This window comes from Lagenorhynchus albirostris, chromosome 5 (genome assembly GCF_949774975.1).
Source record: "Lagenorhynchus albirostris chromosome 5, mLagAlb1.1, whole genome shotgun sequence".
Classification (NCBI taxonomy): Eukaryota; Metazoa; Chordata; class Mammalia; order Artiodactyla; family Delphinidae; genus Lagenorhynchus; species Lagenorhynchus albirostris.
The window spans coordinates 135,341,996-135,365,294 of record NC_083099.1 but is presented as its reverse complement, the minus strand read 5'-3'; the positions used below and the strand labels follow the sequence as shown (position 1 = coordinate 135,365,294).

Below are 23,299 nucleotides of genomic sequence, written 5' to 3'. Positions count from 1 at the left end.
CAGCAGCCTGGCAGCTTGTTAACAGCAGAGTCTTCAGCCCGCCCCAGACCCACTGAGTCGGATCTGCGTGGTAATAAGATCCCCAGATTGAAAGGCACTGCTACAGAGGGTATAGAGAGGATATGGACAGATATGTATCACTGTGTAGATCAGATCTCGAATTTTTTAAGCTTAGCTTTGGCTAGGTTATTTTCTTACCTCCTTGGCTTGAAGACACACACACACACACACACATACACATACATCAGGCCAGGTGAAGGTCAGGATGTTTCAAGTTCTTACTGATTACTTGAGGGGTTTGTATTTACTATACGTTCTTTGGCAAATATAAAGAAATAGGAGGAGTGTCTGGACGCCACCCCATCAAGGGTATTCATTGCAATTCGTAAGCCTGCAATCAATAAAGAAGGCGGGTTATCCCCCCTCCCAACGTGGGGTTAGCTGGCAATTGCAAAAACACTGTAAAATACAGTAATTGCATAAAACCCACTGTGCCAAATTAGATAATACACAGAGTTCATTTACACTGTAGAAAGCACTGACGTCAATGATTATTTGCTCTGTGATACCATGTCAAATTTCCGAAAGGCAGTCGTTTTCTCGGTGCTGTGCAGGACACAGCTGTGTATGGTAGGGTCACAGTAAGATTCCTTTCTCAAAAGGTCAGGCTTGTTTAACTCAAAGGAAGAGATAAGCAACACATCTGGGGGAAAGGGCAGGTGGCCAGCAGGGGGAATGCTCCTTGCCCTTCTGGGACAGCAGAAATTAGCTTTCCCGGGTGTTTTCTCTGTTTGAGTTGTATTGTTAGATGTGCAAGCATCCTAAGTCCTTTAGGGTTTCCAGCCCGTAGGTTTCTTTTGGGATTAGCACATGTGGGGCTCTTAAAGGCACACCCACCCTCTTTCTCACAGAGAAATGGTCCATGCCATTCACTCTCACAGTCATGATTCTGGGGGAAGTTATTTTTATTTGCGGGGGGAAATTCCCAGAGAACTCCTCCCATAAGATACTATGCAGACAGCTGTTAAGTGGCCTCTCTGTAGAGTCGCCCTTTTGTGGACCACAGAAACCTCAGCTTGATTTTGGGGGGCTGCCTCTCATCTACAGTTTCATCTTAGGTGTATTTAAGAAGAGGTCCCATGAAACCATTGGTGTCCTGGTGCTCAATCATTGCATACTTATTCAAAATATGCATATAGATTTTTTTTTTAATTCCAAAATGCAAGTGTGTATGAGAAATTAGATGAAACGGCACATTAAGTGAGAGAGATGGGCTTGAGGGGAAAATGCCACTTTTCTTCTAAATAGAATAAAATTCTCCAGGGGATGGCTGGATCTTGTGTTTAGGGCCATTTACATTCATTTATGTCATCTTCAGGATTCCATCTGTAACATCTAAGAGGAGACTTCTGTTCTCTTATTCTCTCATGACATAACTGACCGTTTCCACTACTAGGTTGATAAAGGGATTTGCCTTTTTCTACTGCTATTGGAACTAAAAATAGTAAGCATTTTGAAAGGCAATGGAAAATGTAACCACATGGGGGCAAGTGGAAATCGTCACCATGAATTCGGCTTGGTTTCAGTTTTGGTGAAGAGTGAATCAGATCTGATTTCCCTCCTGGTCAGATACACTCTCTTTACCAAGAAGAAAACGGCAGGGTGGGGTGTTGAATTCTTGTCCTCAGCAGCCAGCATCTCTCAGGCGGAGGCACTGCCACGGACGGGCATTCCTCAGCTCTCTGGAATACTGTACGCTTAGCAGAGTATCAGGTTTAACCCCGTTTCTTGTTCCTTTTAAAAACTTTGTACTTCTGCAACATCTAAGTAATAATAACTTGCTTTTAGAGTGCCTTGGAGGCTTAGTTGCTACTCGAGAGAATGTGTTAACTACATCGCTGACGTTCTTTCCTTCCAAAACATGATTTGCCGTTCAGGGTGTCACTTGTAAAATTGTAGGAACAACTTTTAAAAAATAAGTATCTGGGAGATTTTCATGTAAATCTACTTTTCCTTATTCTTTCTTTCTTTTTTCCATAAGAAAATGCTTTTTTACCTTCGTCCTGTTTTGAGTAGACCCTTGGGAGTTTTTTCTCCCTGAAGTTAGAAAGTTAACAAGGATAACAGTAAAGTCTCTTTCAGCCAGAACCTTCATTTTGTTCTTGATGGACAGGAAAATGGTTATTTTCCCAGCTTAGCGCGAGAACTTCTGTATTATATTTAAGAAGATGCTTTATATAAAAATTCAGCATGTGTTTATGGCTCGCTTTGAAATGGCAGCAGTAGTTGGAAGCAAAACCTCCCCAAAGTAGTCAGAGCAGTTTTACAGCAGTGCCGTACCAATGTGTGGATGTATTCAGCCCGGCGGAGTTGTCGACAGTTACGGGCTCGGAGAGATCATGAGTCGATAGGCTGCTACACCCTGTCTTGCTAGGATTTCATCAGAGGGTCATGCCTGGCCCTTTAACTCCTTCAGTACGAAATCACAGATATAGAATAATGCCTCTATGTATCTAGAATGAGATGTGCTTGAGAATCACCCAAAATAGACATCTCAAATGATCTGAAGCAGGGTGCAGATGGGAAAGGGGGCCAGGTTGCCATGCCACCAAACCACTGTTTATTTGTTGAGGTTTCAGCTGTAAAAGGGCTGAGGTTAATTTCAACTTCCTACTTTACCAGGTCTTTAAAATTGAACAGAAAGCCATTTTGTCGTGGCTACGCGTTTAAGTAAGTCAGGACATCATCATGAACTTCTACAGCCGAGTTTTAGAATTCCTTTACAGTCACGGGAAAGAAAACTGACACATGTCCTTTTCCAAGATGGACCAGGGCAGAATCTAGACCAACAGGGCACTGCTGCCGATGCGGCCATACCTACCCCCTAGAGATGGCTTCAGGCAACCCGAGCAAGTCATTTTAAGAATCTGACTCCTGATTTACCAAAAATGATGAACCACATTTAAGCTACATAAGTCCCTCCTTTCTGGGAAAATGGAGACGGGGTGAAATCTACTGGTGCAGAAAACCGTCAAAACCAGAGAAACTAAGAGGCCGAGTTTTGTTTTTGTGTGTGTTTGCCATCAACATCGAGACACGAGGTTTAACTCTTTACTTGGAACAGTTATGACATATTTTGAAACAAGTCAGACCTTTTGTGTACATTGTGTTATACCTACAATCCTGTGGTGTGGTTCATAGACAGGGAAACTGAACCTCAGAGGTTAACAACTGCCCAGATCTCCAAGGTTGGAAGTGAAGGACTTGGACTCAGACGCAGACCTTTCTGGCTCCAAAGCCAGTCCTAGTGGGTGGCAGTTTCTCCCCGGCTCTCACTCTTGGATCAAGGATCAATTAGACACAGGGCTGACCAGTGTCAAGTAAAATCCCAATCACCAAAGGGGAGACAGGAGCAGCGCTGGGCTGGTCACTCACCTGGCAGGCCTGTAAAGACTGTGTTCTATTATCACTAGGTGTTGATAATAATAACTTTAGGGCTGGACTCTGTGGTGGGCATCTGAATAAATTCCCTCCTCTGGAGATGTGTACATTTGTTTTTAAAGATGGGGAGAAAAGAAAACCGAACGCAGAATAATGACTCTCTAAGCATGAGTGAAGGAAGGATGCGGGGGCAGCGAGAGAGCTTCCCAGCCACTCTGTTTACTTTATTGGGGTAACTGCCTGGCCTTCTTGCATGAAAGAGTCTCGCTTGTGGGGTCCATTGGGACCGAGGCCTTCTTAACCTCCAGACTCCGGCAACGTCTGATCAGCCTGCAGGAGTGTGGGTGCCTTGCTCTAAGACTTCTGTATGTCCAGAGGGGCCTTGACCTCTTAAATCACCTCCTGAATTTTAGTATTCCAAATGATTTTGTTTTGCTAGTGAGTTACCCTACAAGTTAAAGTTACTTTGGCTATACCATTTTCTGGTGCCTGTTGTCTGTGTAGCTTTTTGAGATACTGAATCTCAGCTGTACCAGGTTACTTATGTCAATCTTTATCAGCTGGATTGACGAAAGAAAACAAAAAACAAAAAAAGAACCTTTTCACTTTTCTGTAGGAGGAGAGATAAATGCCCTTTCCAGCCTCAGGGGTAAAATATCAAAATGCACAACGTCTCTTCCCTCCCCTTTCCTCTTTCTCTGTCTCTCTCTCTCCTTCCTCTCTCTTCTAGCAATTCTGGAAGCTCAAAAACAAAGTGGGTGGGAGGGCAGGGGCGGGAGCTGTTGGAATATCTTGGAGGTAGAGGCTACCCTCAGTCAAACCCCGGACGTTCTTCTGCGTAAAATCTACAAATGGTCATGGTTACACAAAGCAAAATATTCAGGGTGCTAGAAATCAGCTTACAAGACATGCTGTGAACATGAAAAGGGAGTGATCTAAAAATAACTCTTATCTAGGTATAGTAGAGTTCGAGAGCCTTTCAAGGTCTACAACACCAGAATCTTACACGGAAAACAAGCCTGAATCGGGTGTTCCCATGAATAAATAAAAATAAATAAATGTAAGAAGGAAGGGGGGCAGGGAAGAGAGGAAAAACAGTGGAATGAACTCAAAATGAAGAGCTTTCGCGTGGGGTGTAAGCGGGTTGGTGGGCGCTGCAGCCGCATGCCCCTTCTTCCTCACCAGCAGGCAGAGCGGTGACAAGTTACTAGAACTAGAGGAACTGAGAACTCAGTTACTGTTTTCCATCTTCTGGGCTGATGCCACATAAACAAAGTTTAAGGAAAGCTTGAAAAGCCCCTGCTAATCAATTGCATCGTAGACATTTAAAAAATGGGGATGAAGGATGGGGAGAAAGCTAAGTCTTCATTTTTTTCCCTTAAAAAAGGCCCTCGGGCCCTGGCTCCCTAACCCGCCCGTGGCCTTTGTTGAGTCTGATGTGGCTGCAGCATGTCAGCTGCCCTTGCTTCCCATCCGCTGCCTGGAGTGACTTACGGAGCGGTGCTCAGAGTGGTGACCAGCCTTACGTTTCCTCCGTGCTCTATTTATGGACGGAACGGTCACCAACACAGAACCCCCTTCAACAGCACTGCTCTGATGCCTGTGATGTCTTTACAAGCACCCCTCAGCTAAGTACTTAATAAACCAGCCCTTCAAAGGAGCCGCCAACCTCGTGAGCTGTCAGCACCCTAGTAATCATAAACCACATTTTAGTGGGACCGCGTTTTCAGACCAAGTGTTTTCATGGATGTCACTCAAGGTGATCAGACCGTGCTTTCCAGAGCATGTTGTTAATGCCTGTGGACATCTTTTCTAATTAGAGGAATGAAGGGTTCATTTTAGGGCTTGATCCTAATGATAAAATATTCCTTCCATGGATTTGATACCTTCTGAAATGTTCCCTTCTTCTTGTGATCTATGGGCCAGCACACACTCAGTTATTATTATCAACACCTAATGATAATAGACACACGCACACTCACACGCACACTCCCAAATGCACAAAGGTTTTGTTCAAAAGAATAAGTGTTTAACAAAGCTGTAGTCGGAGCACTTATCTGTCATCAGTGGTACAACAGCAGGAAGGTTAAGCTGAAAATCTCTCGTCCGAGAAAGATAGCAGAGTCTGGTGGCTAAGAATGAGGGCTCAACAGGCAGGCCACCTTGGCCCCAAACTGGCCTCCACCACGTATGACCGTAGGACTTTTGGCAAGTTACTTAACCTCTTAAAGCCTCACTTTCCCTATCTGCAGAATGGGAGTAATAATTATACTTGGAGAGCCTAGAACCACTGTGAAAGGTGAAGCAGTGGGCATGAGAGCCAGCCCATGGGTAACACTTAGTAACTGTGGGCTTTTATCATCATCAGCACCACACCATGTCTATTAGTTTCCTGCGATTGCTGTAACAAGTTGCCACAAACTCGGTGGCCTAAAACAACAGACATTTGTTCTCTTCCAGTTCTGGAGGCCGGGATCCAAAATCAAGGTGCCCTACTCCCTTTGAAGTTCCCAGGGAAGGATCCTTTCTTGTCTCTTGCAACCTCTGGTGGCTCCTAGTGTCCCTTGGCTTGTGGCCGCATCACTCCAATCTTCGCCTCCATCTTCACATGGCCTCTGTCTCTGTGTCACCTCCCGCTCCTTCTCTAAAGACACTTGTGATTGGAATTAGGCGCCCTCTAGATAACCCAGAGGATCTCATCTCGAGATCCTTCACTTAATTACATCCGCAAAGACCCTTTTTCCAAATCAGGTCACGTTCACAGTTCCGTGGGTCGGAGCATGGACATACCTTTGCAGGGCCACCATTCTACCCATTACACCACGGTGGAACAGATACAGGGCATCAGGTGAGTCCAGAGATCACCTTCCCTTGTCCACTCCCCCAGAACAGATATGATGGGCAGGTAACTGTGAACTCAAGTGTCTTATGCCACGCATAATCAAGCACATCTTTCAGCTACTCTCACTTCAGGCCATCATTTACTGGAACTCAGTATCATGGTACTTTTATTTTCCAGCCACGAGAATGTATGTTTTTTTTTCTACATGAGATCAGATATTTCTTAACATTTTCTAGACACCTATGCTGATGGAATCAGAGGGCCCAGCAGTGATAGAGAAAAGGGATTCTCCGCTGTGTCATGGGAGCCGTGAAAAGCAGGAGGCCTGGGTGCCCCTGGCCCTGGCCCCCAAAAGCTCACGACATCGCGGCTGGGAGTAAGCGTAGGGAGAGAAGATGACACGGGGACCACAGCCAGCCAGTTGGGAGGGACTCAAGAATGTGGTCGCCTGGAGCTCAGCATATCACTGTTGTTTTGAACAAGCTGCCTTGTTAAAAATGGCTTTATTGCGAGGTGCTGTTGACCAGAAACCCATTGCGAAAGGCTGGTGATTCACTTTGCATATCTCATAATCCCACATTTACAAATCACCCGAAGATAGCCTTTCACATTTGGATATTTAAAAACAAAACTTTGACTGCGGCCGTGAAGTAGTATCAAAGTTTACCAAAAGTTTGTACCAAGAGAGGGGCAAACAATATACGCCGATAAGGGGAAAAAAAAAGGCTCTGGTGAGAAAACGACCCATTGTGTTTTCTTGTCGGTTGTAGTTCTCCAAACGGAGCTAGTTTTCCTCATTTGCATTATTTTTCCTCACATCATGGAACAGAAATGCAGGCCCACTGTAATTCAGTTATTTTAGGGCTCTTTAAAATTCAACACATATGATTTAAATAATGCTGAGGAACTGTAATTACGTCTATCTTCCCTTACTTCCCTCTGACCCTCGGAGCACTGCAGCCTGACTTTTAGGGGGAAAATGTAGGGAGGCAGGGGGGTTATCAACTGTTCAGAGACACCTCAGTGTATATTTGTATTATATTTTCACATTTTATTTGCAAACCTTTAGCCCTACGTGAGCTTTCTTTTTTTTTTTTAACCTCTTTATTGGAGTATAATTGCTTTACAGTGGTGTGTTAGTTTCTGCTTTATAACAAAGTGAATCAGCTATACGTATTCATATATCCCCATATCTCCTCCCTCTTGCGTCTCCCTCCCACCCTCCCTATCCCACCCCTCTAGGTGGTCACAAAGCACCGAGCTGATCTCCCTGTGCTACGTGGCTGCTTCCCACTAGCTATCTATTTTACATTTGGTAGTGTATGTATGTCCATGCCACCCTCTCACTTCGTCCCAGCTTAACCTCCCCGTGTCCTCAAGCCCATTCTCTACGGAGCCCTACCTGAGCCTTCTTATTATTGAACAATTGCTTTCAAAGCCCTAGAACAGCTCAATTGTTATGGAGATTAAAGATCTGGATTGCAAAACTCCTGTAAATAAAGTCTTCACTGACAAACCCAGTTTCCTAGCATAGACTTTTCTTCCATAATCTCCTTCTGGCAGAACATTTGATGTTTTGATACTAGAGATTCAGTTACCAGCCACAGTAAATAAAACAAAATAATAATAATTAAAAAAAAAAACCAGTATAGAACGCACCCTAAAAACAAACACTGGCCAATCATGTTTATTTTCTGTTTCTTTGGGCACTCCTGGCAATTGATAGGGGGGAGGAAAAAAGGAATGTACCACTTCTTATCCAGTTGATTGTTGATTATCAAGCTATGGAAAGTCTTCAGATGGAGTGTTAGCTAATTCAGCCTCTCCCAAATGGCATGGAATATAACATTTCTTGCTTAAAAGAAATGAGCATGTTTCCAGGGAAAACAGAACCACGGCACCAAGCCCCCGAATGAGCCATGGGTGGGAGAGAGAATCATTGGGCAGAAAAGACAGTGCTTTCCTCCAGACTCAGGCTCAAGGGCCCACCGTGATTTCACACCACCTAAGGGTCAGGTTTGGGGATAAGAACATTCCAAGCATTTCAAGATTGTCAAAACATCCTCCAGTTGCAATCAGTAGCAAGAGTTAACTGTCCCTTTTGTAAAGTTGATTCTCCTTCTTAAGATGGGACCCCCTGCTTTCCCACCTGGAGGAAGCGTGAACAAGAGGGTGGAGGAGGTAGTGGGGGACTCTGATCTGTGCATCTCAGGTCACTTAACAGCTCGGGAAACCTGAGCATTAAAACACTCGCCAGCACGGACTGAAATAGGGCTTATTTCTGCACACCACGGGTCCTTCCACCCAGTGTCACTGGATCTGAGCCTCCACAAGTCGATGTTATCAAGTCTGGCTAACAAGATCTGGGTCCTTCTGGGAGCGTGAAGGAGGATGCACTATGGTCCTTCTGCCTTGGCATCTGGGGGTGACCACCCAGGTGTCGAAAGAGCAGAGCGTCCCTAGGGAAGGCGTGTGAGGAACTGAGGGGCCCAGGTGAGTCAGCACTACTCTGGGTGTCAGCAGCTCACCCATCTGGGGCAGTGAAGTTTCCCAGATCCGTAACTTGCTGGTTCCTGCTGCAGAAGAAGTCCTCTTTGCCCTACAGCTTTATGTGCTCAACCTGATCATCCCAAGGCCAGATCAAGACCGAGAGAGCTTATGCTATGCATCTTGGGAAGGGCTACACACATACACTTGCTTGGGAGGTTTCAAAAGAATATCTCGGGGTAAAAAGGGAGGAAGGAATAATCCGACTAGTGATTGCGCTTCTTGGAGTTGTAGGTCATACGAGGAAGAGAACGTGATTGTCTTATTACATCTCCTGGGGGTTATCTCACTGTTGCGGCCACTCATGCATGCTCCATTAGTGCATCTCTCTGTCCATGTCAGATGGCAAATTATATAACGATAAAGTTATTAAAATATCTGTAAAAGTCAGCACAAGCTCAAGGGCTCGACTTGGCATTTCTACCCATTAAGTAGTTTATTTGCACTGTTCCTCTCAGGGTCTGTTAATCTTCATCCGTACTTTGTTGTCAATTGCCTGCTATGTGGAACAACCATCGTTGCCTGAGTTTTAAGCCGTGCTTCTGTTGGTCATCCAGCGGGGCTGGGATCTTTGGGATGAATGCAGAAGCTTTTGAAATGTGCAGATCTTTCCCCCGCCCAGGTTTGAAACTGCAGCGTATGTCTGTGATCGGGTCTATACCTGGGTTGTTATTGGAGCCGGGGCCACCGCAGAATGACGAGGACATTGCCTAGTTCTCACGTTTACTAAAGGCAGAAACAAAATAATTGTGGCTCACGTTTCTGGAATGACTGATATTGTTGGTTCATTTAACCCCCACCACTAGCCACCCACGAGGTGCGTGGCATGGTCCTGAGGGTCTTGCCTGCTGTGCTCACTCAGGTGCTGGCAGGCCCGTGAGCCCCAGGCCCTCACCGATCATGAACGTCATTAACAAGGTGGCCCTGACTCTAACAGGCTGTAATTCCGCGGCTCTCAGGGATTAACGCCTGACATTCTCAGGAAGCCAGTAGAGATGTCCCAGAGCCTCCCACTCTGCCCCCTGATTAAGAGGCCCCCCTTTCTTTTTGTGGTAATGTTTCTGCTGTGTGATTGGACTTTCTGAGCCACCACGTACTGCTAAATGGGAGAAGCCATTGCCCAGACGTGGCTCTGTTTAATATGATTTTCCACAAATTACAAGGCATGACTTTAAAATTGAACGAGTGCAAAATTAGGGGTGGCCAGTTCAGGTGGAAGGGAGAGGAAATCTTGTTATTCTTATTCCAGAATCTCTTCCCGATTTCCTCATTTGATACTTTCACGCCTTGCGGGGAGGGCCGTGGGCGGAGACGCCTTAGAGAATCTATAAGGAATTTCTCTTATTTTTCAAACTTTCTCCCTGGTCGTTCACGCGAGTGCTCAGTGGTCTGCAGAAGTCAAAGCGGAATGCCAGTTCTTCTGTCCATCCACCCCATCAGTCGGGATGGAGCTGTTCCTCCCACCTTATCGTCATAAGGGAATCAGAAAAAACATGGGAACCCCCAGAGTGCAGTGCATGAGGAGAGCAGAACCTGGATCCACGGATTAACGCTAAGATCTATGTGGATATAAATGATGGGAATTCAAATCCCCGGCTGGCCACTTCCCAATTAGGTGACCTTGCAAGACTTACTTCAGTCCTCTGCACCGCTGTTCCCCATCTGTAAAACAGGCACGGTAATGACGGTACCCAGCTCACGGGAGAGTTGCGAGGATGAAATGAGTTCATATGCACAGAGCACTGGATGCCTGGCGTGCAGTATTTACCCTCACTGCCTCACGAACCCATCACAGGGATTGAGATATACTTTCGTCAGGTATTTACGTGCACTTTAAACACTCAGTAAGTGGTCAGTGTTATGCTTTTTACTCTTATTGCTATTGTTGTGCTCTTGTTGGTGGCGTTGGTGCCTCACCAGGGAGTTGCACTTCCGTCCTCTCCTATGAGCCACACAGCTGCTCTGTGATCATGACCTTCTTCTGTGTCCCCTTACTTCCGGGAGTGATGATAGCCCTGGGGCAGACAAGGGCAGGGTGGTCTTAGTGTCGTCTCTGTTCAAGTTCAGTTTCCTTGGGTAAATTAACAGGAGAGCACATACCCACTTCTCCACAGGGTCAAATGCAAATGGAAAACTCTTATAGTTGAAAGGGACCTTAAATGTCTTTCTAGAAGCCCTTTATTTCACTCATGAGGCGCTGAGGCCCAGGGAGCATCAGTGATTGGCCCACTTGGAGGAGGACCTGAACAGTCCTGGGGTTCCTGGTCCAGTGCCCATCCTACTGGCTTGCTGTCTCTCTGCCTGGGGCGGGGCGCGGGGGGGCACAGAATGTGGGCTCTGCTGTGAGTACGGAGGGCGCATTAGGACGTTTACGCCGGCTCTGCCTCTCCCTATCTTTCTCGATGAGATGGTGGATCCCCATGCTTCGATTTGGTATCACGTGCTTGCGTCTCCATCCTTTCAATGTTGAATTTCATACTGAAGGGGTAGGGATGTTTTTTTAAAAGGCAAGGATAGAACACCTGTCCCAAGGCCACCCTCTGTCCTTCTCAGCCCCGCCAAGCGTCCCCAACCCTACTCCGGGGTGGGGAGGGGGAAGACGGCAGCAGGGAGGCTGACAGGACACTCCCTGTCCACAGGGCCCACGTGGGCAGCAGCCAGGGGTGACCCCTGCCCTGTCCCCTTACTTGCATGAATCAGACACATTCAGAGGATGTGGAAGGTCAGCCTCTAAGGCATTTTGTACAAACCATCTACAAAAGGAGTTCTTTGAACCACGTTTCACCCTCCTGTGTGATCTGAAGTAAATGCCTCCCATGCTGATTCCACCCCCAGGCCCAGGCCTTGAAAGCCTGCTTGCAAACTAGGCCGTGGGGCAGAAGCAGGCCAGCAAACAGGTGTGGGGTGAGATGGGCCAGGGCCACAGCCGCAGCTGCGGGAGCGAGGGGCGGGGTGTCAGGGCCTGGGGCTGAGTGACAGTCCTCCTCGTCCCAGGTCAGGATGCTGCCAAGTCCATGTCATTCACTCCCTGAACGGTGCAGGGCAGTGACAGCCAGGGCACCTGGCCAGACCCCAGCATCCCTGCGGTGGCCACGCCCTTGCTGGTGAACTCAGGGTCAAGGGCACGAATGCCCGGGCCAGAGCCACCCAGGACGGTGGCAGGAATCCCATAAGCGGAGACCAGATGCCTTTCTCCCTGAGGTGCCGCACTGACGGGCGGCTTCCGGGCTCCCTTCCTTGGCCGAGATCCCATGACTTCATAACGGCCTCTCCTAAATGAAACTTAGTTCAGGGTCGACAGGAGACACGGGCGGTGCTGGGCTCTCGGAGCATCCTGACCACTGCCTCGAGGCCTGGAGCTCCAGGTTTTGAGGATCACACACTCCTAAGGAACAGATAAGAGGAGAAGGCCAATGACGGGCCTTTTCTTGCTCCAAGAAACTGATCCACTCAGAAACAGAGCATTCAGTGCAGTTGTACATTTTCTCCCAAGGGTGATGATTTCCTCTGAATTAGGCAGTTCTTACAATGACTCTGAACTTCTGACCACTGGAGATGAGTGAATCAGAGATAGGCCAGAATGAGATGGCCAGCCACCTCATTTAGATGGATAAGTTGGAAGCCCAGAGAGGTTAAGTGACTTGCTGAAGGTCACACAGACGGCACCCGTATTGGAGGGCTCGGCTTCCCTCTGCCCGTCCTGCCCAGCTTGAACACATTCTTAGCATTTGGATAGAGCAAAGCAAAGCTTCCCGAGCCGTCCCTGCAAAACAGCACTTAGGGAGAAAAAGGGGCCGTTGGAACAAGATAGGGCAAACACCAGTATGCCTCTGCACGCCGCTCCACCCAGTTTCTCATCTTTATATTACCAAAAAAAAAAAAAAAAAGTCTCAAATAACCCAAACAGGCAGGGTCTGATCTGCAGACAGTCTGAAGGCATCCACCCAAGAACCTGCCGGTCGGCTGGTCCATCCTCCTCTGATTTATGCTGTGTGTGTTAAGTCTTAAATTGTTGAGACTGTGGCTGGCTGCAGTGGTATTACTGGAGGGTTGGTGCATGTTTTCGGCTCACAGACCTGGCTCCGGGACTGGAGGTGTTGGCCCCGAATCAAGTCCAATCTCACACCTGTCTGAGACAATGAGGGCCTTGTTAGACGCATCTCCAGCCCAGGCAGCTCACGCTGCTTACTTTTCACATTCAGAACGGGAAGGGGTGGGGGGGCTCTGGGGGCCCAGGAGAAGCCGAGGCGAACCTGGGACGTGCTGGGGCTGGGACAAGCTGGGGTCGCTGCCTCCCTTGCCCTCTCCTCCCTCCTCCCCTCCCCCCCATCTTATAAATCTTTCCTTATTTTTGGAAATTTAAAAACACAAATAAACAATACCAACAGTAGCCCTCTTACGAAAGAGAATTTCCTACTGCAAAACAAGGAGCTCGGGGCCTGCTGGAGAATGAATTCAGTCATCGGGCGGGTTAAGCGAGGCAGTGGGAAGCCGGGTGCCTAGGGCTAGGTGTACGGCTCCTGCAACTGGGGCTGACACTTGAACTCTTCCCGCACCGATGGGGTCTCCTCTTCCTGGTTTTCCCTTCCATTGCTGACGTGTCAGTGACTGGAGCAGAAAGCAGAAGGGGACTTCGTCTTTAGCTCTGTCTTTATCCACTGATGAAACAGCAAACTGTTCTGTCCCAATTCAGCCCCCCCATCCCTTGTCGTCAACAGAGAGGACAGAGCCAGCCACCAGCACTAAGTCTGCGGACCCTTTGCAAATCCAGTTCTCCCGAGACCCTGACTCGAGGCGGCCACTGGGCAGGACCTCTTCTGGGTCCAGGTTGGCAGCCCTCAAGGCCAGCGGCTCTGAGTGCTCATTAGTTGGTCAAAGCCATCCTGAAATGACTTGCTTTTCATAGGAATGCATGATGTGGAGGTCCATAGGAGAACGGCCCAGAAAGGAGTTTCCCAGAGTTATATAATCCACCCCTTCCTGCAAGCACTGCCAGTGGGGAGCCCATGCAGGAGCACCTCGTGATTCCTCTCCTGTGGAGCTGTCATGTCTAGGGGGCTCCGGTGGCCAACACCTCTCAGTAAGCAAGGCTCTTACCTGAGCTGGGAGGCATGTGGGCACCAGTGGTCCCTCTGTTCGGCTTGTGCGCCAACAAGAAACAGGCAGCCCCATCCTCCTAACCTGCAAACTACTGTGTCAGCACTAAGGCCCACTGCTGTCTCGTTACCTCAGCCTCGGAGACACAGCAGGGGAGATCTGAGACCTAGGACTTAGCGTGTGCCCCGGCCACTTTATTAGCATAAATCACTTTTAACTGGCATCTATATATGTATCAGCTGATGTCCCCAGAGGGACCAAAGGACAACTTTTCAGGGGCAGCAGAGTGAAGCATGTAAACAGCAATGAGTGACAGAAAATCTGGGGATGTCTGGCTCCCCTCCAACCTGGGTTTGGATCCTGTGCACCGGGAGGTGGCATCACTGCTGAGACCTTGGCCTTCAGGGAGGCCGGGATCGCACGGCCAGCCTCCCCTCAGCCTCCTCCTAAAACCCATCCTGTCTAAGCACGTCACCTGTGGAGGAACGTGGCGGAGGAAGCAGATGTTGCCATGTCTGATGGCCACAGGGGGCCTGGTCCAGAAATAAAAGAGCACCTTCGCCACTGATTTCCTAGCTTCCCCTCCAGCCGAGGTCCTGCCTTCTCTGGGTCATGAGATGTTCCTCCCTGAGCCCGCCGTGCTCTGAAATGACCGAAAGGCAAGCAGACGAGCCGAAGGGAAGCTGGGGCCCCGACGCTGTGAGCAGCTGTCTTTTTACCTGCCTTTTCTTCTGGGCTCTGAGCACCTGTGGCCAGCCCTGCCCACCTGCTTTGGTCCATGCCGGTGGCCCACCCAGAAAGCCCCTACCCCTAACCCCCTCCACCTCCCCAATCCTGCCCCATCTCCTTCAGGACATCTTCGTCCCCACCAAGGACCAAACGGACCCCCCTTCTCTACTCCTGGACCCGTCTATCGGGTCCTCTCACTTTTTTTTTTTTTTTTTTTTTTCGGTACGTGGGCCTCTCATTGCTGTGGCCTCTCCCGTTGCGGAGCACAGGCTCCGGACGCGCAGGCTCAGCGGCCATGGCTCACGGGCCCAGCCGCTCCGCGGCATGTGGGATCTTCCCGGACCGGGGCACAAACCCGTGTCCCCTGCATCGGCAGGCAGACTCTCAACCACTGCACCACCAGGGAAGCCCCGGGACCTCTCACTTTGCCTTCTCCCCTCCCCATACGTTGTCCGTTGTTACTGGATAGGGTGAAGGTTTGCTGCTTCTCCAACCGTCATGGGCTCCCAGGAGCGAGCACCTAAGGTTTCCCTCTGTGCGGTGCGATCATCGAAACCTCAAAACCCACCAGAGGGATGCCTCTCTGATGGTCAACACAGCACCCCACCGACCTGCCCCTCTCCTCCCCATCTGCAATCACAGTTTTCCAAGGATGACAAGTTCTCCTAGAAGTTCCAGGCAGGCAGGAACGCTCTCCCCGACGTCTCCAGACCCCACGACCCTGGCCTGGATCTCCAGGGAAAGGGCTCAGGGGGAGTCATTGAGGAAGCATGTTCCCTGCTTTCAGGATTTGCAGGATTTGCAGGCACCAAGCCTTGGTACTTTTGCTTCTTGCTTTCGTCATTTGCCCTTTCTCCGCTTCCCAGAGCCTGGCTGGGAGCCTGGGGGAGGGAGCCCAGCTGGGCCTACCGGGGTGACAGCACACCTACCCCTCCCTGGGGCCTTTCTCTCCACTTTTGCGACAAAGAGGAAATTGGGAAGTCTCTACGCTTCTTAATCTTCTGCCCCCGTTCGTTACCTTCTACGGCTTCCGTTAACTAGAGAGCCACCCTTTCCCTTTTGCTGTCCCTGCCCCATGCAAGCCAAACTCTCTCCTGCCTTCCTTGCCATCGTTCAGCTCCTGACACAGCTCACCCGGGCCTGTCATTCAAATGCCTGAACCTGGGTTCACGTGTTTAATTACAGATTTGAACCCCAAAGTTGGACTAGGCTGTTTGTCCACTGCTTCCTCCTAAGGCCATGCCCCCACCTCCCTGCCATCTCCCCGGTGCCTGTGTTCTGCCCTCTCCCTCGCCGTGTTCAGGTGTCCCTGTGTCACCTCCTTCCCCAGAAGCGTCCCTAGGTTCCTCTGGGTTCCAGCACTTTTCAAATCCATCCTTCCAAGTTCACTCTTTATCTTGCCAGCCCGTCTTATCTTCCCCCCCGTGCTCACAGCCTCTTGCCCAAACTGACCCACTGACCGGCCTCAGGGCCTCGGGTCCCCAAACACTGAAACCTTTCCCTGCCACCACCTTGACGGCTTCACTCTGTGCCTAACAGGACGACAGAAATCCAGTTAACCCCCTTCCCCCAGACCCCTTCTCGTGGTCACATGATAGTTTTCAGCTGGTGGACGAAGGGCCACGCCAACCCATCTGTGTTGGCCCCGCTGGTCTCCAACTGAAAAAAGTGCTGGAATGTGGGCCAGCAGCAGAAAAGCCATTTGCTACCCTCCTTATCAATCTTCCTTCCACTTTTGTCTCCTCTCCCTTGGTCCCCCAGTTCCAATAGAGGGGAAAGTACTTTGAACGTGTTGTTGAGGCTGGTTTGCTCTTTTTTTCAAGGATGGCAGGAAGTTCTTGTTTATTGGAAAGGTTGTTCGTTTCCAAAGACGCCGTATACGGAGCCAAGCAACTAGCTATAGGATGATTTCTCGCTGCCTTTTTTGGGGGTGGTACACAATACCAAAAAACAAACCAACGGGGGAGAGTCAGTGAACACAAAGGGAGATGTTATAATAGGCTTTTGTTGGTACTTGCATTTTCTTGTTGAAAAACACGGTAAAGACACCGAGGTGCTGAGGTGTGGACAGAAGCCTGATGTTATCAGGCCCCTAGAAATCCTGCCTGGAGTCCAGTGGCAGAGGCAGGACCAAGAACTCGAAAAGACGGAGGCAACTGGTCTTGCTCAGTACAAACGGTGCTTTTAGTCTGTCGTAAACAGCCTGTGCCCCAGGGCTCAAATCCTTCAAAAGTTTGCCTAGGTAATTGCGTTTCATTGCCGTCTGGCATGTGCTCGTCTGTCTAATCTGGACGTTCAGACAGCCAGGCCAAAGCTTGCGAGACTGCAGGAGAACGAGCCCGTGAATTTAATCCACTTGAAAGACAGACTAATACAACTGCGCCTAACTCATTATTTTAAGTGATGTGAGCAGAAGAGGGTATGGTACTTTCCATAAAAGGGTTTAAAATCGGCATGTTGGTTGCAGCCACTTGGCAGTTGAAGGCTATTAGAAGAAAAGGCAGAACCAGGGTGGCAGTGTGACCCTGCCTCCCACCCCTTGCGACCCCCACCCGAAAACACAGCCGGGGGCTGGGGGGCACGGGAATGGTCCCCTCCCTCCCTCCCTAATTTTGAGTTGCATTATTCATGAATTCACAGCAACAGGTATCAAATTTTATTTGAGATTTGGGGTTGTTTGGGCTCAGTTTCAGGATGGAAAGGAGACGTAAATGGGGTCAGGGCTTCCCGCCAGCCCCACGAAGCTCAGAATCCCAGGTCTGTTAGCAGGAAAAGGTACCCCTCCCAGCCTCCAAACGGCACTGTACTTGGAGATTACTTACCTGCGTGCGCGCGCGTGTTTTTTTTTCTTTTTTGAAATGTAGACCAGTTTCTTCGTTTTGTCAGCATACGGTAACTAGGTTCGAGGGGGAAATGGCTTCGATCATCATATAGTAAGAGCAGCACTCTACGAGCAACCAGAAGGTCTGTCCCTGCCCTGTCACTAACCTGCCATGGGGAACAAGAGGCAGTCCTCTCACCTCGCCACACTTCAGCTTGCTCCGACGTGGGGCTGGCTCGAATAGCCTCCGAGGTTGCTTTCTGCTCTATCATTCCACGAGATGTTGGAATGAAACCTTAGAAATGTTGACAGTGAGTTGCATCATTATCTGGTTACGTGTGACTCATGCCCAGGTAGCTCAGGAGAGGCAAGCGCTAGCCTGTCCCTTCCCAGGTGGCAAAGCCGGCGGTCAGCTCAGGAGCGATCTTGTCGGTCGTTTACACCTGCGGCTCGCCCGGGGCTCGGCATGCCAGCTCTGAGACTGGGTGCCAGGCCGTGAGGCTGTGAGAAAGCGGCCGTCCCCAACCCTGCCATGGGGACAGAGCCCTGGCCGCAGCATGACGGCAGACGGATGGCCACCCCTGGTTCCCAGAAGGGCTCCAGAAGGTGCCCGCCACACTCCTGATCTCTTAACACTCCTCAGTTTCACTTGTGCTCGGCCCAGGCCACGTGCTGCATTAAATTTCTCTGAGTCTGGGGGCACCTCTGGTAGTCACAGCGTCCGGCTTTGTCATCATGGTTTGACACTGGGGTTGTGCATGCCTACTCTGGGCTGGGTTTCCCTAAGGCACCACTGGCATTTGTGGCCGGATCGTCCCCTGTTGTTGGGGGGCCATCCTGTGCACTGGGTGATGTTTAATAGCACCCCACCCCTGGCCTCCACCCACGAGATGCCAGTAGCATCCCCTTACCCCAGTGGCAACAAGCAAAAACATCTCCGGACATTGTCCAGCGTCCCCTGAAGGAGAAACCGCCCTTGTTGAGACCCATCTGGGAAATTCACAAGGGTTCAGTCGGTCCACACAGGATGTCAGTGTCGGCCACAAACGGCAGCCCCTTGGGCCTCTATCCTCATCAGCAAATCAGTGCTGACTCCTGGCTTCTGCAGGCCACCAGGATCCCTGTTCTCCGGGGTCGTCCCTATTGCTGAGCAGGAGTTTCTAATTGTCTGCTCTCTCAAACTCAGCTTTTAATTTTAAAAAAGTCTCCATTTTAGTCCAAGTCACTAAAAACCTACCGCTTCTCTGAGAAAGGCTTCCTTGACCTTGTAAATCAAAGCGGTCCTCTGGAGGGAGGTTTCCCACTGCTGGGCTCACAGTATCATCTTTCTCAGAGTGACCTCATCTATTAAAGGATGAAGGTTGTATTTGAAATGCCGTTTACTTTCTCTGAGTCAGTACATGAAGCTGTGGACCTTCAGATCATCAGAAGTCTGCTTATTACCAAGAGTTTTGTGTGTGTGTGTGTGTGTGTGTGTGTGTGTGTGTGTGTGTCAGTTTTAAAACCGAGGTCTGTGTTGGAGTTTAAAAGAATTCCGGCAGATTTCCATTTGCCTTTCTGAATCAGAGTTTGGGGCGATGTTCCCCTGTGAGTGTAGATCGCCCACAGACGCATCTGACTTTATTAGTTTGCGTTCTTTGTTCAGAGCACCAGGGATGAGCTTATGAAAGTACACGCGGCTCTTATCTTCAAAGGCCTCCTTGATGCCGCAAAACTCCACCTCAGCAACCTGTGCTGTTAATCTGTCGCCGTCCCAATTAGTTCACGTCAAGGTCAGTTCTTCGGGGTGTGCGAAATGGCTGCAGACTTAGGTGAGCCGATTCCTCTTGTGCGGATCTCGCAGGGAGGTGGGGGGGAGACCGCAGGAGGGGCAGGAGGCACAGAGGAAGCCGATCGCGATCCCCCCCCCACCCCAGCTCGCAAGCCAGAGACACCCAGTGATCCTGGCACAGGAACCCGCCACCGAGCGGCCAGGCAGCTCGGCCTCTTCCTCCCAGCTGCTCCGACGGCAAATATCCAAGTGGTTACCGATTTTCAAAAAACAGAGAAGCGTAACGGAGCCATTCCTTGGGGTCTTTTTATGTGTGGAGAAGCCTTGCGTTTAAGACGTAAACTACTCCAAAAAGATGTTTACAAAAAGTGAACCAGAGCTGGCGGCGCTGTAGGGTGTCACGTTCTAGGAGTGAAGCAGGACACTGGGCTCAGGACTGCCGGTCCCGCCATCTCCCAACCGAAAAGATGGGAGTCCGCGCATTGCAGCGTCTTCTGTCTCCAGCGTCGGGGGTGAGGGCCCTCCTTATGTGGCGAGAACAGGCTGTCTCAATGTGTCATTACTTCAGGCACAGCAGAGTGGGAGGAGAAAAGGGTCGGGGCCAGCTGGGATGGCAGCGCCCTTTAAGAGGGAGAAATCCATTGCTCCGTACATCCAGAGACCTTCCCAGAGCGTCGTGGACGTGCAGAGCGTTGGAGGTGAAGGGACGGCCAGGAACCAGGCAGTGCTGGCTGCCCCCTCGAGGCAGGCGCAGTGTGTTCATGCCCTCCGAAGAAGGGTGCTAGAGGGATGCGGGAGGGTGATGCCCCCGCGGGGTGTGGCCTCCTGGTCCTGCTGCTGGGAATCCCGGGAGCCCGGGCCTGATGTGTGGGAAAGGAAAACCAGGAGCATGTGGGTCGGGAAGGGAAAGCTGGGACAGGCCGGTGGGGACAGGCGGGGAGGACGGGACAACCAGAGGCAGCCGCTGCCTTGGCTGGCGCGCACGTGTTAGGGGGTGGCGCCCCAGCGTGGGCGTCACTGCACTTCCCTTGGCAGAACGTTCTTCAGGCTGGGAGTGTGGATGGAAGCTCTCATTAGAGAGCGAGCGCTTGCCCAACCTGAATCCCAGCCCCGAAGGTGAAGAACCGCGCATCCTCGGTTTCCAAGGCTCGGCTCTCCGGTTTCCGAGCAGCAGCTGGCGGGCGCCTTCCGCAGGGCAGGGTGGCGGGGTGCTCCCGCTGAGCGAGGCTGGTGCTCGGCGGGCAGAAAAGGGCTTGTATTCGGTTTGGCAGTCTGTGCAGGCGCCGCGGAAATGGTGTACATGTCGATGGTGAAACCATGTCTCCCCAGGTGAGGGGCTGAGGGCGTTTTGCACCTCGGCCGAGGCCGAGGCAGGCCTCGTCCTGGCGGCTCCGTGGGCTGTGCCTGCCCTCCTCCCTCGTATGGGGCACTCGGGCCTGAGTGGCACGGAGCAGGCCCTCTCGGGACACGGACCCTTTCTCTGAGGGGACAGGGGAGAGGAGCCTTACTAGGAGCCAGGTGGTGCATTAACGACGCTGGAGTCTGGATGCCGTTTCAGCCCCCCAAGCCCCTCACAGGTGGGGAAACTGAGTCTCCGAGGGCTTCAGCTGCTGGCCTCAGCACAGGGTGAGTGAGAGGCGAGCGGGGGCTCAGTCCTCATCTCTCAGACTCCCAAACCCTGCCCTCGTGCCCTTGTCCAGGCCCTTTCTCCCTGCGGGGCAGCTCGGTGACGAGGTTCCCAAAACTCGGAAATGTTTGGAGCCAACACAAACCAAAGGAGAGTTCAGTGTCTTTTGTGTTCTCTCTCAGCATTCTCTAGACGGTATTTATTGCACTCCCTTTTTCCCCATTCATGAGAGTTCTTCTGGTTTTATTAGAACGCCATGTTTCCGAGTTTGCTGCTTAAAATCATAGTATCTGGTGTAAAATGCAGTACGGGTGCGTTGGGGCACATGTCACATGAGAGCACAAGACACAGAGGCTGATTGGCGGGCTTCGAGCCACTCTAAAATTTGTGTGTAGGCTACAGCCTGGAGCGCAAAAAGTACGGTGGAATGGATTTGCATCATAACTTTACAACAAATAAACATCTCATAGTAATAATACAACAGAATTTGTCAAAAGGTCCTAACTTTTTACAAACCCGCAGAAGTGCTGAAGTAAAAAGTTTAGCACAGAGCCGGAGGGGGTGGGTGGCGCTCAGAGGCAGCCAGGCTGCAGGATGGCCTCACCAGCACCTGCTGTGCGTCAGACGTCCTTATGCGGCAGCCTTAAGAGCATCCTCCAATACCGACAACTCACAGGGCAGAGGCGGGGCAGGGGCACTCATCTCATGGCCCCTGAGGTCCCAGTGATAACATCACTCTTTTTTTCTTGCCTGCTGCCACCCTGAGGCATTTCAAGGACCCTGGCAAAGCTTCAGCCCCGTTACTTGATAGGATCTGCCCAAGGGACGGCTGTTACCGTATCTACTTAGTTGGAGAGATGGCTGCTCCCTCGCCCACACCCCGGGGAGTCCCGTAGGCTCCCCTCCCACCCCATCGGCACATGGCCTTCGGTGCTCAGTAGGGACTGTAGCTTGGCTCTGACAGTCTCACGCCCTGGGCCACGGAACAAGGCTCTCAAGCCTGCACCGTCCTCTTTAGAGCATGTGCTGCCCTCGTTAGAGCATGTGCTGCCCTCGGTGGGATGTTCCTTCATCAAATTAAGTTTCTTTAGCTATGGGCAGACCTAGGGGTGCCGTGCCTCTCCCGCTGGTAGCGTCCCACTTTGAGGCGTCAGTAATTTGGTTCCTATGAGTGAGGGTCCTCATTGCTGCACTGGGGGCTCAGTCCCAAGCTAGAAGCTGCCTGAGATTTCCCAGCCCTCGACAGGTATCTCTGGCTCATCCCTTTCGGGAACTAGCAGAGGGGGCGAGGGTGCTGAAGAATGAGCGGTTGGGAGCAGAGAGCCATTTTTACCCTCCTCCACGTTTTGAGATTTTTTTGTTGGAGGAGACAGACATGGAGGAATGGACAGAAATTAGCAGGGCAGTCGTGGAATAATTAGAACATGCCCGTGATGGCCTGGCCTTACAGGAATCTACCCAGCCCATCTGTACAATCAGTTCAGGCCTGGAAAGTGTGTATGGGGGCGGGGGGACAGAGGTTCAGAAAGTGAGGGTGCGGAAAATCTTTACGGGAAGATGTTTGCAATGGATGTCTGTCTGACAAAGGCCAGGGAAATAACGTGTCTGCGAGGGAGGACAGAGCAGAGACCAGAAGGTGCCTTCCCTTCTCTTGGAACCAAGATCCCTGCACCCCGTGTGACCTGAAGGCCCCTCTCCCCCAGACTTAGGGAGTCAGCGCTGGCAGAGAATCAGAGGTGTTATCCAGACCCCCATCCTTTCTAGAAGCCAGTGACCTGTCCCCAAACCCTGCCTCGGAGACAACCGTGCCTGAGTCCAGAGCCTGTTTCCAGACGCGGCTCAGACTGCTCTGGCCGAGGCGAGAGGCCTCATGGCTGGATTGGACTGTTTCCCCTGGGAACCGTCTGGCACGTCTAACGAGGAATAGCTCTTTGAATTTACAGAGCGCCTTTCATCTGCGGCTCTCAAAGCTGCTCCACAAACAGTAATTAACTCTCACACCTGCAAGGCAGGTGAGTCTGGTTACCCCCATTTTTAGAGATGAAGAAACAAAGGTCTGAGAGGGAAAGGGCTGTGGTAAGCCGCCGGAGTTGGCGGCGGGTCTCGTGTTAGGAACCAGCACCCCGACCACAAAGCCAGGGACCTCTCCCAGTCGGGTAAAGAGGATGGGTCCCCAAGGCAGTGAGGGGTAGGGACGTGGCCACACAGCTCCCTTCTGCCCTCCCGCAGGTAGCCTGTCACCTCCTGGGCCCACCGGTCAGCTATGAGGACGGGATCCCTCAAGACCCCAACGGCCTTTAAAACGCAGCAGCCCCGGGCAGGCCTCTGCCCCGGCTCGGTCCTGGATGCTCCCCTTCAGAGTAATTGCCGGAACAAGGAACGCATCCTAGCTGTACATGACTAACCAAGCTGTCTTCGGCCAGC

General features: G+C 50.9%; 1 protein-coding gene across 1 annotated transcript in view; it reads left to right on the top strand.

The window, feature by feature from the left end:
* RUNX1 (RUNX family transcription factor 1) overlaps nt 1–23,299 on the top strand; it is a 243,784-nt gene that overhangs the window by 205,242 nt on the left and 15,243 nt on the right. The gene's annotated exons all lie outside the window — the stretch shown is intronic.